Raw genomic sequence first — 15,034 nt, forward strand, 5'->3', positions numbered from 1 at the left:
AACCTGGGAGGTGGAAGTTGCAATGAGCCGAGATTGCACTATTGCACTCTAACCTGGATGACAGAGCAAGACTCTGTCTCAATAAATAAATAAATAAATAAATAAATAGTAAATAAAATAAAGAGTGTTAGGAGCCTTCTCTTCTATAGGCTGTGAACAACTAAGCTTGTTTAGGTCCTGAAATGTCACTGTCATTGTCAGCATGATAAATGCTTTGTGCTGTAATAATACAGAGAATCAGGATGTCTATTCCCCAAAGCCTTTGTGATGGAGAAGGTGGGCTTTCCAGAGGCTCCGACTGTGGAATGAGTCTAGAATCCTCTGCATGTTTTCCAGGTTCACCTCCACACCCTCAACTCTGCTCAGCCGGGTCCTTGCTAGGAGCTGGAACCTGCCTAGTGGGTCTCTGATCACAGCGCCATGCTCCACAGACCCTGGACTCTCCACAGCCCCAGCTCCTGCCTTGTCCTGGTTCCTTCTACCAACGGGCACCCTTCTTTACAAAGCCGGACTTTTTTATTTTTATTTTTTGAGATAGGGTCTTGCTCTATCACCCAGGCTGGAGTGCAATAAATAGTGCAATCACAGCTCACTGCAGACTCCACTGCCTGGGCTTAAGTAATCCTCCTGCCTCAGCCTCCTGAGTAGCAAGGACCACAGATGCACAACAACACTCCAAGCTAATTTTTAAAAACTATTTGTAGGGATGAGGTCTCACTATGCTGCCCAGGCTGGTCTCAAGCTCCTGGCCTCAAGCGATCCTCCTGCCTTAGCCTCCCAAAGTTCTGGGATTACAGGAGTGACACTATGCCTGGCCCAAGCCTGACTCTTAAAAAGGGACAGAGCTAGTACCAAGCTTGTGCAAGGACAGTGAGAGAGGGGAGACTCAGTAATTATTTCCCCCCACTAATTAATAAGATATTTAAAGGACTTATCAGATCACCACAGCTCCATCATCCCTGGGGAACTGTTTGGTTTAGCAGAGCTGTTCCCACTGTGCCCCCTTTCACTTTCTTCTTTCCTTGCCCAGACCCCTCCTCCACGTAGTTGATGTTGCGCAAAGCTTTCAAAAAAACAAGTTTTGTTCCCAGGTCAGCTATATCTTCCCAGGAAGTTTCCCCATCCCAGGGTGAAGTCAGGCCAACACAGGGTGAAGAGTTCAGAGGGCGGGTGGCGGGGGCAGGGGTGTTTTGCGCGGGACAAGGAGTTCTATTTTGTTGTTGTTATTCTTTGTGTCATTTCCAGAGAGATAAGAAGGAAAACATAGTAAACATTCTTCAATTCTGCCCAAAAGCCGAGAAGGGATTTTCTTCAGGAACCTCCCTCTGGGTCAAGGCTCTGCCATGGCAGGGAGGCAGAGCGTGGGGGGTTAAGAAATATAAGGCCCAGTTCCCCGTGGAGGCGGGGGTTTGGTGAAACCAATCCTTTGACTTAGTTCAGTGAAACCAATCCCTTGAATGTGGAATGGAACCAACATGCAACTCAGTTTGCTTTGGCTCTCACTGTGCATTTGAGCGAAACCAAGGGAAGCACTTCCCCTTTCCCTGGCTGAAAGCTCAGCTGACCCCGAGGCTCTTCTGGTCATGCTTAGGTATGTGCATTTTATCTCACAAAATCCATTATCTACTTAGAGATTTAAAGCAGCCAGTCAAAGATATTAAATGACACTTGCATTTTTCTTCAAAGAGAAATCTTCTTCCTCCTGCCCTAGTTAAGGCCTTAGTTGGGGGCTGCCAGCTGCCGGGGACTGGGCATGGTGAGCTTTTGTCTATTCTCTCCTGAATACCCCTCTCCTCACTTGCTGGTTGCTTTCAGAGTCTAAGTGGAGGTGATGGGTGAGGATGCAGGGAAGCAGATGGGGAGCAGGGGAATAGGGCCGTTTTTACTTGACTGTATGATTGCCAGCTCTCTGGGTGTGGCAGATGGTGAAAGCTCTTTCTGGAGAGTCCCCTGTGTTCTTCAGAAGTTCCCATTTCAGCCAGGTGCGGTGGCTCATGCCTGTAATCCCAGCACTTTGGAAGGCGGAGGCGGGCAGATCACTGGAGCCCAGGAGTTCTAGACCAGCCTGAACAATATGGCGAAACCCTGTCTTTACCAAAAATACAAAAATTAGCTGGGCGTGGTGGTGCACACCTGTAGTCCCAGCTACTTGAGAGGCTGAGGCAGGAGGATCACTTGAACCCAGGAGGCAGAGGTTGCAGTGAGCCAAGAATGCGCCACTGGACTCCAGCTTGGGCAACAGAGCAAGACCCTGTCTAAAAAAAAAAAAAAAAGTTCCCATCTCTAAGATTCTCTCCTGAAGTTCCCTGTTCTATACCTCCATTTCAGGTATGGCTATGACTCCGTCTTCAACCCCCAGAAATCCAGCATCCTCTTGCAGCTTCTTCCTGCTGACATCTCTTTGCCCTTCTCGGAGGCCCTACAGGACTTAAAATAACACCCCCACCTTGGCTCTCTCTCCTGCCATGGTCCAGTCTGATCCACATCTGGCCCATGGGAATAACTCACACAGCTCCTCCACTCATCTTAATGCAGTCCCTCCTGACAAAGTCCCATGAGGGCCCACAGCTCCAAGTGGCTGCATGGAAGCCTCCATCACTGGGCTTGAGTCGAAGATGGTACCTTCAGCTCCTCGGTGGGGTAACTTACAGCATAGCTTTGCCCTCTCTGGAAGTTTCTATTCCCAAACTCTCCCCATTCTCCACACTGTTTATATTCTTGGTAAGCTGAGGGCCCTGAGTGCTATGCAACTGGTTCCCCATTATTTCCTTTGTAAATACTACATATGGGAGTTTGTCTCACATTCAGTTTGCTATCTGATATAGTGGTAGCCTGCTTCCACGATGGCCCCTCATTGTCACCATCTCCTGGTATTCACATGGTTGTGTCTCCTCCCTTCCTTAACAGGGCCGACCCTTGTAGCCACTTGCTATTGCAGAGCTGATGGCATGCATCTTCTGAGGCTAGGTCATTGTTGTGTGTTGAATGATGTCCCCCCAGAAGATATGTTGCAGCCCTAACCCCCAGGGCCTATAAATGTGAACTTTTCTGGAAATAGTCTTCGCAACTGTCATCAAGGGTTGTTCTTGACTAGAGTGGGCACTACATCCACTGACTGGTATCTTCATAAGGAGAGAGAGACACAGAGTAGACAGACACAAGGGAGAAGGCTGTGTGAAGATGGAGGCGGAGATTGGAATGATACAGCCACAAGCCAAGAAACATCTGCGGCCATCAGAAGCTGGAAGAGACAAGGAATGATTTATTCTTTCCCACTTACTCTTTCACCAACGAGTACCTTCCATGTGCCACTGTTCTGACCCTGCTGACAGCGTGGTTTCAGACTTCTGGCCTCCAGAATTGTGAGAGTAAATTTCTATTGTTTTAAGTCATCTTGCTTGTGATACTTTGTTACAGCAGCCCTGTGGATCTAATATAGTCATAAGAGACATTATGACCTCCTCCCTGCTCTCTCTTGAACCACTCATTCTGGGAGAAGTTAGCTGCCATGTCCTGAAGCTACTCAGGGAGGTCTATGGAGAGGTCCACGTGGCAAGGAACTGAGGCCTCCTGCCAACAGCCAGCACCATCTTGCCAGCCTTGTGAGTGTGCTATCTTAGAAGCACATTATATGGCCCCAGTCAAGCCTTCAGATGAGTGTATCACAACTTGACATCTTGACTGCAACCTCATGAGAAACCCTAAGCCAGAACACCCAGCTAAGTCACTCCCCATTTCCTGACCAAGAGAAACTATGAGATAATAAATGTTTATTATTGTTTTAAGCTACTAAATTTTGAGGTAATCTGTTATGTAGCAATAGATAACTAACACTAATATCTGTCATATTGGGGCCTCACTGTAACTTGGAACAGAAAGAGTTCCATATTATAATTATAATTCTTTTTTTTTTTTGAGACGGAGTCTCGCTCTGTTGCCCAGGCTGGAGTGCAGTGGCGGGATCTCATCTCACTGCAAGCTCTACCTCCCAGGTTTATGCCATTCTCCTGCCTCAGCCTCCTGAGTAGCTGGGACTACAGGTGCCTGCCACCATGCCTGGCTAATTTTTTTTTTTTGTACTTTTAGTAGAGACGGGGTTTCACCGTGTTAGCCAGGATGGTCTCGATCTCCTGACCTCATGATCCCCCTGTCTCGGCCTCCCAAAGTGCTGGGATTACAGGCTTGAGCCACCGTGCCCGGCCTCCATATTATAATTCTTAAACGTTACTTGGAATGGTTAGGGGCCTTAATGCTGGTCTCTCTGGGGATATTTCCAGCAATGGGCCCCACAGCCATTTATACTGAGTTGTCCCACTTACTCTTTCATCAGTGAGCACCTTCCATGTGTCAGATGCTATATTAGAGACTGGGGCTATAGAAATGAACAGTCTTTTGGGAAGCCCAGACAGGGGGATCACCTGAGGTCAGGAGTTCAAGACCAGTCTGACCAACATGTAGAAACCCCATCTCTACCAAAAAAAAAAAAAATACAAAATTAGTTGGATGTGGTGGCGCATGCCTGTAATCCCAGCTACTTGGGAGGCTGAGGCAGGAGAAACCCGGGAGGCAGAGGTTGTGGTAAGCCAAGATTACACCATTGCACTCCAGCCTGGGCAACAAGAGTGAAATTCTATCTCAAGAAAAGGAAAAAAAAGAAATGAACAGCCCTCTTCTTAATCTCTTAACCAGTGGTCATTATGGTCTCTGCCAGTAGAGCACAATGGGCAAGAAGGACAGCACTGCTTTGCAGAGAAGGGAAAAGAGAGACATCACTGAGGCACTGAGAAGAGAAGCATTCAGTGGTGTGACCCTGAAGAGGCAAGAAGAGGACCAAGTTCAAGAGTCTGCAAGAATAGTGGGAGGTAGAGCTGGAACTAGGATCCAGACACCCCATTTCTAGTCTTGAATTTGTGCTTCCTAAACTACACAGAGGCTGGCTCATGGTACCAGGGTCTCTGAAGATACTTGGAGGCATGGACTTGAATCCTGCTGGGATACTACTCTTTGGATAATAATTTCTCTATCGAAAGGCAGGGTACAGAGTCTTGGAATCTTATTTCTGCTCTGCCATCTTAGCTAAATAACTCCCTTTGGAGATCCTTTGAACCCTGATATATCAGTAAGCCCCTCTGAAACATAAGCCTCAGGACAAGAAGCCTGGCCTTCTCCTCCATCTGAATCCTAGCCCTTCTTTTTTTGAGACAGAGTTTCACTCTTGTTGCCCAGGCTGGAGTGCAATGGCGTGATCTCGGCTCACCGCAACCTCTTCCCGCTGGGTTCAAGCAATTCTCCTGCCTCAGCCTCCAGAGTAGCTGGGATTACAGGCATGCAAAACCATGCCCTGCTAATTTTGTATTTTAAGTAGAGATGGGGTTTCTCCGTGTTGGTCAGGCTGGTCTTGAACTCTCAACCTCTAGTGATCCGCCCGCCTCTGGCCCTTCTTAGTAGTGATGTTTTCTAAACAGGTTAGATCAGAATTTGACACCTACTGAAATCTCCAGGCTGGCCCCTCCCAAGGTCAAATTGCACATCTTGCCGATGAGAAGAGCCTTCACTTCTTGAGCATCTACTCAGCAGCAAGTGATTTCTCTAATCTTCACAACACCCTCTCAAGGCAAGGGATCATGCACCACACTTGGCAATCTAGGACAGTGAAGTTCAAGAACAAGCCCCAGGACACATGGCTAGTGGCAGCAAGGCACAGAGCTGGAACTCCAACCCAGGCCTGTCTAACCCTAAATCTCCTCCTATCCACTCCCTCCTTGCTGCCACAGAGGGTGACTCAGAGCTACTCAGTCTGGGGAATTCAAGCCAGTATCCCAGGAAGTGGAATTTTCTCCAGTGTCCTAGGAAGGAGGGATTACCATGGCATGGGGTGGGCTAGGTAGACACAAGAGGCAGTGAAGTTGCATAAAGTGGTGATTAAAGAGAATGGAGTCTGCTGTGGTTTGGATATGGTTGTGTCCACCTAAACTCATGTTGAAATTTGACCCTCAGTGTGGTGGTGTTGGGAGGTGGGGCGTAGTGGGAGGTGTCTGGGTCATGGGGGCAGATCTGTCAGGAATGGCTTGGTGCCATTCTCACAGTGGAGAGTGAGTTTTCACCCTGGCAAGGCTGGATTCTTGTAAGAATGGATTTGTTCCCAACACAGTGGGTTGTTATAAAGCCAGGATGTCCCTTGGGTTTTCCCTTCTTTGCAAGTGTCCACTCTCCCTTTGACCTTCTATATGTTGCAGCCCTCACCAGAGGCTGAGCAGATGCTAAGGCCATGCTTCTTGATTTTCCCAGCCAACAGAATTGTGAGCTGAATAAACCTCTCTTCTTTATAAATTACCCAGTCTCAGGTATCCTGTTATGGCAACACAAAATGGATTAAGACAGGTAGGTGACAGAATGTCCAGGTTTGAAACCTAGCTTTTCCTTGTGCACCACATCTCAGGTTCTTCATCTGAAAGTTAGGGATAAGAGCAGGTACCTCCTTAGGTTTTGGGGAAGATTAAATGAGATAATGCATGTGAAATTCATGGCAAGAGTAAACCGCCCATTACATTTTTCTGCTATTGACTTTGCTATTGACATTACTTTCCCTCCATGGCCACTAGACTCTTGTATCAGGCAAATATTTGAAGAGAGACAAATTTAAACGAAATAGATGTAACTTGGAGGATGATGGCGGAGAAATTTGTGGCTTGACGGTTCTTTTGTTTTGTTTTGTTTTGTGTTTTGAGACAGAGTCTTGCACTGTTGCCCAGGCTGGAGTGCAGTGGCATGATCTTGGCTCACTACAACCTCCGCCTCCCGGGTTAAAGCAATTCTCCTTCCTCAGCCTCCCTAGTAGCTGGGATTACAGGTGCCCGCCACCACGCCCGGCTAATTTTTTGTATTTTTATAGAGACAGGGTTTCACTATGTTGGCCAGGCTGGTCTCGAACTCCTGACCTCGTGATCCGCCCGCCTTGGCCCTCCAAAGTGCTGGGATTACAGGCATGAGCCACTGTGCCCGGCCTTGAAGGTTGTTTTTCTAATTTTTTTTTTTCCAGCTCTAAGACAGCTCCCTGTGTAAGATGATGAGTGTGATTAATTGCAATCAGCTCCTCTGCATGTAATGAGGGAAGTTGGATGTCATCTTGTGGGTTCTGTCCCAGTTGATGCAGTTATCTATTGTGTCCACAGGATGTCGCTATCAATCACGCTTCGACTGAGTACAGCCAAACCAGGATACTCAGGGAATTGGAACCTGTTACCAGACTTCCATTTAGTACAGACACAGCGCCAGGGGGCTGAGCATTCTTCAGCAACACCCTTTGGACCCCTTCTCTACACCAATGTTGTGTGACCTGAAGGGCTGGGGACATGAAGGAGCAGCTCCGCTGAGGTGACCCAGATGGTTGGGCTCGGAGCTGGAAGAACACCGTGGTCTCCTACCTCCCGATTCCTGCATCTGTCCTGCTTATAAGAGGCTTGCCAAGAACAGGAGCTCTTGTTTGTAGGTCTCTGGGGATGGCCACCGCAGGGAGTGTGATTTGAAGATGGGGTCGGGGTGACATTACAGGCCCCCTTTAGGCTCTGCTGGGTTGCAGGCCAGCTCTCTGGGCTGCCTTTCTGATGGCTGCTATTTTAAAGGCAGATAGGATGAAATTAGCAACTTTTATCATTCAACTAGCAAGGGCTCAGGACAGGCAGCCCCCTTCTGCGAATGTGCCTAGCCCCTGCTCCAGAATGGAGGAGTCTCTGTGGCTCTAGGGGAGCTGGCCTTCTATGGAGTCTGAGCAATGTACTGCACAGGGAGAAGACGCTGCCAGCTGATACCAGTGTCTTATGCAGAGACATTTCCAGGACACCACGTTAAGCCGCCGAGACACAAGAAGTCAAGGCCCATGTGCTCTGGTGTGGATGTGTGCCTCCTGTGCCTCAGTGGCATCATCTGTACCATGGGAGGTGTGTAATGAGGGGTGCGATCACGTCTGCAAGGGCACGTACATAGTAGATGCCCAGGAAGTGCCAGTCCCCATCTCCTTCCCAGTTTCTTCGGAGCCTTCTGGAAGGCACTGGCATAGTCCAGTCCTGAGGCATTGATTTTTCTTTCCTGGATGATCAGGAGCTTCTGTGATTTCTTCCCCCTCACTCTTCATTTTGCCAAGATGTTGCCCATAGTAACCTCAGCAGTGGAGCGGGGATTCTGCACTGTTCCACTGCCCAGGGCTGCACATCCACGTGAGCGGGGCCGACCCGTCCCAGAGCGCTTTGCCCTCGGAAGGCAGCATCACCTGCAGGGGCAATGCTGTGGACAGCTCTGGCATATCCTCCAGGGCCCTGGCATGGTCAGTGAGAAAAGGCCCCCAGGCGTGGGCTTCTCCCATCAGTCAGGTTCAGAAGGCTTCCTGGGGTAAGTAGAGACGCTCCCTACCCAACTGAGGTGTTAAAATGACAGGAGGGAGAGGGGAAGGTCTGGGCCTGTGGCACTGTGATTTTTTTTTCTTTCTTTCTTTTTTTTTTTTTTGGAGACTCGTTGGGGTAGAAATGAGGACAGGAAGAAGTACAATCCGTCTGGGATTGGTTTATTTTTATTGCTTTTTAAAATCATGTGACTAATTGGTGTTCATTGAAAAAGAGAAAACAAAAATAAGCCAAGAGAAGACAGCAAAAATAGTCTGTTAACATCTTGGCAAATATCCTTTTTCTCTGCATAGAAACAGAGAATACTTTTGTTTCACTTATAAAATGTTTCTTGCTGTACACAGTTTTATAACCTGCTTTTTTCTTAATGGAACAATATACTAGGACATGTTTTCAGGCCAACAGATAAATATACTTCACTTGCATTGATGCTATCGGCCCCATGGTGTTCTGGTGGTTGGTAATTTACCCTGTCATTCTGTCTCCCTTTACTCAGTGGCAAAAATGGCCTGGGCACCTGCCCCTGGGCCTGGGCTGGACATCGGTCCTTGGCAGATGGGGAAGGTTGGCGACCAGCAAGGCACAGAATAAGGACACATGGTCCCAGCAGACCCTTGGGATGACCTTGACCACTTGGACCTTGGAGAGAGAGGGGACAGGAGAAGAACAGAGGGCAACGCCACATGGAGGGGAGGGTACAGATGACTGGTGGCTGGAACTCCGGGAGGCTGAGCAGTGAGGGTGGCAGGAGAGAACTGGCTCCTTCTAGATAGGGGAATATCATGGTTAGGGTTCTGGGGTCAGATTGGATCTGGGCTGTGTCACCTACTAGCTGAGGAACAAATAATTGAGCTTGGGGCCGGGTGCGGTGGCTCATGCCTGTAATCCTAGCACTTTGGGAGGTCAAGGCGGACGGATCACCTGAGGTCGGGAGTTCAAGACCAGCCTGACCAACATGGAGAAACCCTGCCTCTACTAAAAATACAAAATTATTAGCCAAAGGTGGTGACACATGCCTGTAATCCCAGCTACTCGGGAGGCTGAGGCAGGAGAATCGCTTGAACCCGGGAGGCGGAGGTTGCGGTGAGCCGAGATCACGCCACTGCACTCCAGCCTGGGCAACAAGAGCGAAACTCCATCTCAAAAATAAAATAAAATAAAATAAATAAATAAATAATTGAGCCTTAGATCATCACCTATAAAACTAATAATAGATCAGATTGACGTGCCAGGATTAAATGAAAGAATCTACAAGCTATAAAAAGTGCTGCGTGGCAGCTGCCTTTAAACTTATTCTTACCATTGACTTTGTTATTGTTGTTGCTGCATTTCTAGGTAATGCAGAAGGGCTTCTCTCTTCCCTAGCCCATCCCTCTTTCTCATTTCTCTCACATTCCTGCTTCTCTTTCTCTTTCTTTTCCCCTGCAAGAGCTTTGGCTCCAGGAGCAGTGGCAGGAGGGAGGGAAGAGGAGGCTGCAGCCGCTACAGCCTCATGCCACATGGGGGCAGCAAGGCCCTCTGAAATGTGGGCCTGCCTCTCCCACCGTGCCTTCTGGTGGGTGCAATGACCCAGAAGAAAGAAATCCATACCCACCTGGGCCCAGGTAGGGAGGCACTGCCCAGAGGGGTCCCATGGTCCCCAGGCTGGACCGGCCAGGCCCTGGCAGCCAGAGTGGGGGACTGTAACAACAGATCCTGGGAAAGCAGGGTGCCCCAGAGTGGGGCTGGGTCTGCTAAAGAGGGAGCGGGAGAATCTGGAGAAGGGTGGGAAGGAGGTGTGATGAGGGTTCTCCAGGAACCTACAAGGCTCCAGGTGCCATGAGAGGTGGCCCTGGGAAATTGGCCTGCTGAACTTGGTCTTTGGGACAGCCCAGAAGAGAGAATTAAGTGGGAGTCAGTATAGCACAGTGGCTCAGCACATGGGCTCTGGGGGCTGGCTGGACCTGGTGGCCACTGGTGGCTCTGGCGCTTACCAGCTGTGTGGCCTGGATCGATTCACTCAACCTCTCTGAGTCTCCATTTCCTCACCTGTAAATAATAGTGGTACCTACCTCATAGAGTTTGTGAAAACTAAGGTAATATACACAGAGCACTTGGCACACTGCCCAATCCATGGCAGCTTGGTTATTTTTATCACTATCAGGTAAGTTGGCCTGGAGAGCTGGGAGACAGTTGTATATAGAAAATGCATGTGCTGGCCGTGCACATGCATGGTGGCTCAAGCCTGTAATCCTAGCACCTTGGGAGGATTGCTTGAGGCCAGGAGTTTAAGACTAGCCTGGTTAGTTCAAGACTAATGTGGCGAGAGCCCTATCTTTACAAAAAATACAAAAATTAGCCAGGTGTGGTAGTGCACAACTGTGGTCTCAGCTACATGGGAGTCTGAGGCAGGGGGATTGCTTGAGCACAGGAGGTCAAGGCTGCAGTGAGCACTACTGCACTCTAGCCTGAGTGATAAACCCTATCTTTAAAAAAAAAAAAAAAAAATAGACCAGGTGCGGTGGCTCACACCTGTAATCCCAGCACTTTGGGAGGCCAAGGCAGGCAGATCACCTGAGGTCGTGAGTTTGAGACCAGCCTGGCCAGCGGATGGTGAAACCCCGTCTGGCCAGCGGATGGTGAAACCCTGTCTCTACTAAAAATACAAAAATTAGCTGGGCGTGGTGGTGCACGCCTGTAGTCCCAGCTACACAGGAGGCTTAGGCAGAAGAATTGCTTGAACCTGGGAGGTGGCGGTTGCAGTGAGTCAAGATCACACCACTACACCTCAGCCTGGGTGACAGAGCGAGACTCCCTCTGGAAAGGAAAGGAAAGGAAAGGAGAGGGGAGGAGAGGGGAGGAGAGGGAGGAGAGGGGAGGGGAGAAAAGAAAGAAAAGAAAGAAAGAAAATGAACGTGTTTCCCTAAGTTCACAACTGTAGCTGGGTATTCTTTGCAGGACCAGGTTGGGGTATGCATGGCTGGGGATCTGGAGAGGAAAAATTGGGAGGTTGGGGTCAAAGGGCAATTCTAATAAAGAACAAGGAGGGGGGCTTCTAGGCTTGGCTGCTTTGAAACCAGGTAAAGACTCCAGTCGCCTTCCTGGTTAAGGAACATGTTGCATGTGTCCACACCATACCTCTTTCCTCCAGGCTGCTCTTGAAGCAGTCCCACTCCTCCTGGGCGTGCAGAGCAGGGGTCTACAGCGGTGCCTGCATGGGAAGTAGAAGAGGGCTAGCATGGAGGAGAAGGGGGCTCAGTGTCCTTGAGCAGCTAAGACCTGTTGGTCAACCTGGGTCCACCCTGCAGGGAAGCAGGTGCCCCTGCTGGCCTCCTTGTTGTGCACAGGCAGCCTGGGCCCTGGACCAGGCCTTCCATTTCCTGCTAATGAGGCGTAGCTCCTCCAATGGCAGAGGGGCTATGCTCCTGGCAGGCAGGCTAGCGGGTGGGTGAGCAAGGGTGAGAGTGTGTCTGCCTGTGTTCTTTTAACTTCTCCAGAAAGGTCACCGAGGGGTCTCCATTAGGAGCGGTCTTGAGCCCTGTACTATTTTCTCATACAATTTAATCTACTCCCTGGATGGCCTCCAGTGTGTGAGCCACTGACAATCGCAGGTTTTTGCAATCAATTTCCTGGAAGCGGCGGCCCAGCTGGCAGCCACATGATGGATATATGCTAGGCGACCTGGTTCAGCAGAGGCTGAGGGGGCTCAGGAACCCCAGGCTGCCTTCCCACACCATGGCAGGGTCCCCGAAATGTAGGACGCATGCACTTCTGACCACCAGCTCCACCCTGAAGCATCAATGCCTGGAGAACCACTCACACATGTGCACAAAGAGACGTGAGTGAGCATGCTCGGTGCAGAATTGTTTGTATGAAAAACTGGAGCCGCCTTATCTGTTCATCAGGCAGGGCTGCTGCATTCTGGGTGTGGATGGCATCCCCTGGAATTGTGCAGAGGCACCATTTACCGTGAAAACCTTTTGACCCGTGTCCCCTAGAGCTGAGACCCTGAGTGAGGGTGGGAGTGGGAGGGGCATGGCTGAATTAACTGTGTTACAGGCATGCATGGAATATTAGGTAGAGGCTAAAAAAAAAAAAAAATGAGGATAGCCAGGTGTGGTGGTGCGCACCTGTAGTCCCAGCTACTCATGAGACTGAGGCAGGAGGATTGCTTGAGCCCAAGAAGTTGAGGTTCTAGTCAGCTATGATTGCACGAGTGCACTCCAGCCTGGGCAAGAGTGAAACCACATCTCTAGAAAAAAGAAAAAAAAAAAAAAAAGAGGATGTTCTATTTTTGTTGACATGAGACAATGTCCAGGATATGCAGTTATGGGGGGAAAGTTGCAAAGCAATGTGGTCAGCATGATCCTCTTCATGTAAAATCAAAGCAAAACAAAGATCTTGACATCATCCCCCTGGGTATGTACATGTACTATGCAGGGAAATGCCCAGAAATCTGGGATGATTGGGGAAAACAGTGATATTGGCCAGAAATGGAATAAAAGGAATTTTTCATTTTTCTTTCTTTTTTTTCTCTGTTCTTTTTTTCTTTTCTTTTCTTTTTTTTTTGAAATGGAGTCTAGCTCTGTTGCCCAGGCTGGAATGCGGTGGTGAGATCTCAGCTCACTCCAACCTCTGCCTCCTGGGTTCAAGCAATTCTCCTGCCTCTGCCTCCTGAGTAGCTAGGATTACAGGCACGCACCACCACACCCAATTAATTTTTGTATTTTCAGTAGAGACAGGATTTCACCATGTTGGCCAGGCTGGTCTTGAATGCCTGACCTCAAGTTATCCACCTGCCTCGGCCTCCCAAAATGCTGAGATTACAGGCGTGAGCCACCATGCCTGGCTCACTTTTCTTCTCTCTTTACCTCTGCTCACACTTTTTTCCCCAGGGAGGGAAAAAAATGTGTAAAAATAGAAAAAGAAAGTTCCCTCCTTTCTTCTTTGCCTGTTACCTAACTCCCTCATCCATCAAAGCCTTCTGCAAATTCCTAAATTCCCATTTTTTATCATCTCCTACAGAGCAGCTCCCTTCAAAGTTCCTTCCCATTTACTCTCCAAGAAGGAGCCCTGGGCAGGAGAGCTGGACATTGCCTGGACCCACATCAAAAGGCCCCGGATGCACTGGTCAAAGAATCCTATGCCCATCCTGGCCTTGTGATCTGAGTCTAGGGCTGCGGTGGCCAGGTTGTCCAGTGGACACTGTAGAGGCAGCCTCGGGGTGAGAAGCCCCTCATGTGGACCCGCAGCAGGGGACTTAAGTGGGAAGGAATTCAAAGGCTGAGGGGGAAGCAGGGGTGTAGCTACATCAAATAAAGCTCCTTCTCATACCTGCCAGCATGCTGGGAGGATGCTACCTGTAGCATCCTAGGGATGGCAGAAAGGGGCAAGCATGGCTCTGCCTCCGGCCTCTGTGCCTGGTGCAGGCTCCACTGTGGTGTGGGGTCTCTGGCAGTGAGGACTAGGCTACAGCCACCACTCTGGCCTGTGAATCCTAAAGGAATCAGGGCACGACAGTCCCCATTGCCAGCATAGAGTCCCTCAAATTCGTCCTGCCAGGCCTAGGGCAACAGCTGTGACCCTCCAGGACTGTGCTCTGAGGAAGGAGCCTTCCACTATAGAGATTGCATGGCTGCCAAGCCTACCAAGGGCCCAGCCTCCACTTCCCGGGGAGCCTTTGTTTTCTCCTTCCTTGTTCTAGAAGGAAGAATGGGGGCTGGGGGCACGATCATGGACTATACACCTCTTCTGTGATAGGAGCCCGGCCGGTTTCCTGATACTTCAGCCCATTCACATCCCTTAACCGCCCTATAGATGAGGCTCACAGACATGGGAGTGACGGGGTGTGACTTGGCCACATAGCCGGAAGATGTGGAGCTGAGATCCATACCCCGGTCCTTCCATCCCAGGGGCCACTCCTTCCCACGATGCCTCAGTGCAGCCTTGCTGTTCTGCGGGCTCAGAGAGAATGCTTACCCTTTACTCCTGGTGAGCAGAGAACCTAGCCGTGGAAGGAAGCCCAAAGAAGGAAAAGTTCCTGGGGTTCCTGGGGGCTCCCCAGCCCTCCCTGACCACTCCTCTGCGGGGGCTGCTTCCATGCTTCCAGGGGTCTTCCTTGCTTCCCGGTCCTCTGCATGCTTCCCTGACACCTCCACTTATGGAGCTCAGACCCTGCTTGCGGGAGTCAGGTCAGCCAGGCCTTGACCCCGCCCGTCCCCTGCTCATGGATTCAGGGTCCTTTTTGCTGGCATCACCCTGTCCCAGCCAGACTGGGAGGACCCCTTCTTCTCAGCTCTCAGCCCTTCCTGCCAACATCTTTTAGCCAAGATTCAGCAAATCAGCAAAGTCTGATGGTTAACATGGCTTCCATCCCAGCTCTGTCATCACTAGGCATGTGACCTTGAGAATGTCTCGGAACATCTGTCTCCCAGTTTTGTCATCTATAAAATGGGAATGCTAACAGCGATATTCCTAGAGCTGTTGCAAGCGTCAAACATACACATAATCGGAACAGCTCCCCACTGTGGTTCGCACTCTGTATGTCTTTACTGTTACTGTTACCTCTTTCTTCCTCTGAGCTCCTTCCACAGGATGGGTTATTCTGCAGATCCATGGCTGGGAGGAAATTAGAGTGGGCTGGATGGAAACCAGGCAGT

At 49.8% G+C, this 15,034-nt stretch overlaps 1 long non-coding RNA gene across 1 annotated transcript; it reads left to right on the forward strand.

The window, feature by feature from the left end:
* The first annotated feature begins 1,504 nt into the window (after window positions 1-1,504).
* Window positions 1,505-8,999, forward strand: LOC105517119. The gene is made up of 3 exons (XR_001002615.1): window positions 1,505-1,591; window positions 6,237-6,299; window positions 7,173-8,999. It is a non-coding gene; the product is annotated as an uncharacterized LOC105517119 (long non-coding RNA).
* The last annotated feature ends 6,035 nt before the right edge of the window (window positions 9,000-15,034 follow it).

Source organism: Colobus angolensis, unplaced genomic scaffold (assembly GCF_000951035.1).
Source record: "Colobus angolensis palliatus isolate OR3802 unplaced genomic scaffold, Cang.pa_1.0 Scaffold3, whole genome shotgun sequence".
In the NCBI taxonomy this organism is placed as follows: domain Eukaryota; kingdom Metazoa; phylum Chordata; class Mammalia; order Primates; family Cercopithecidae; genus Colobus; species Colobus angolensis.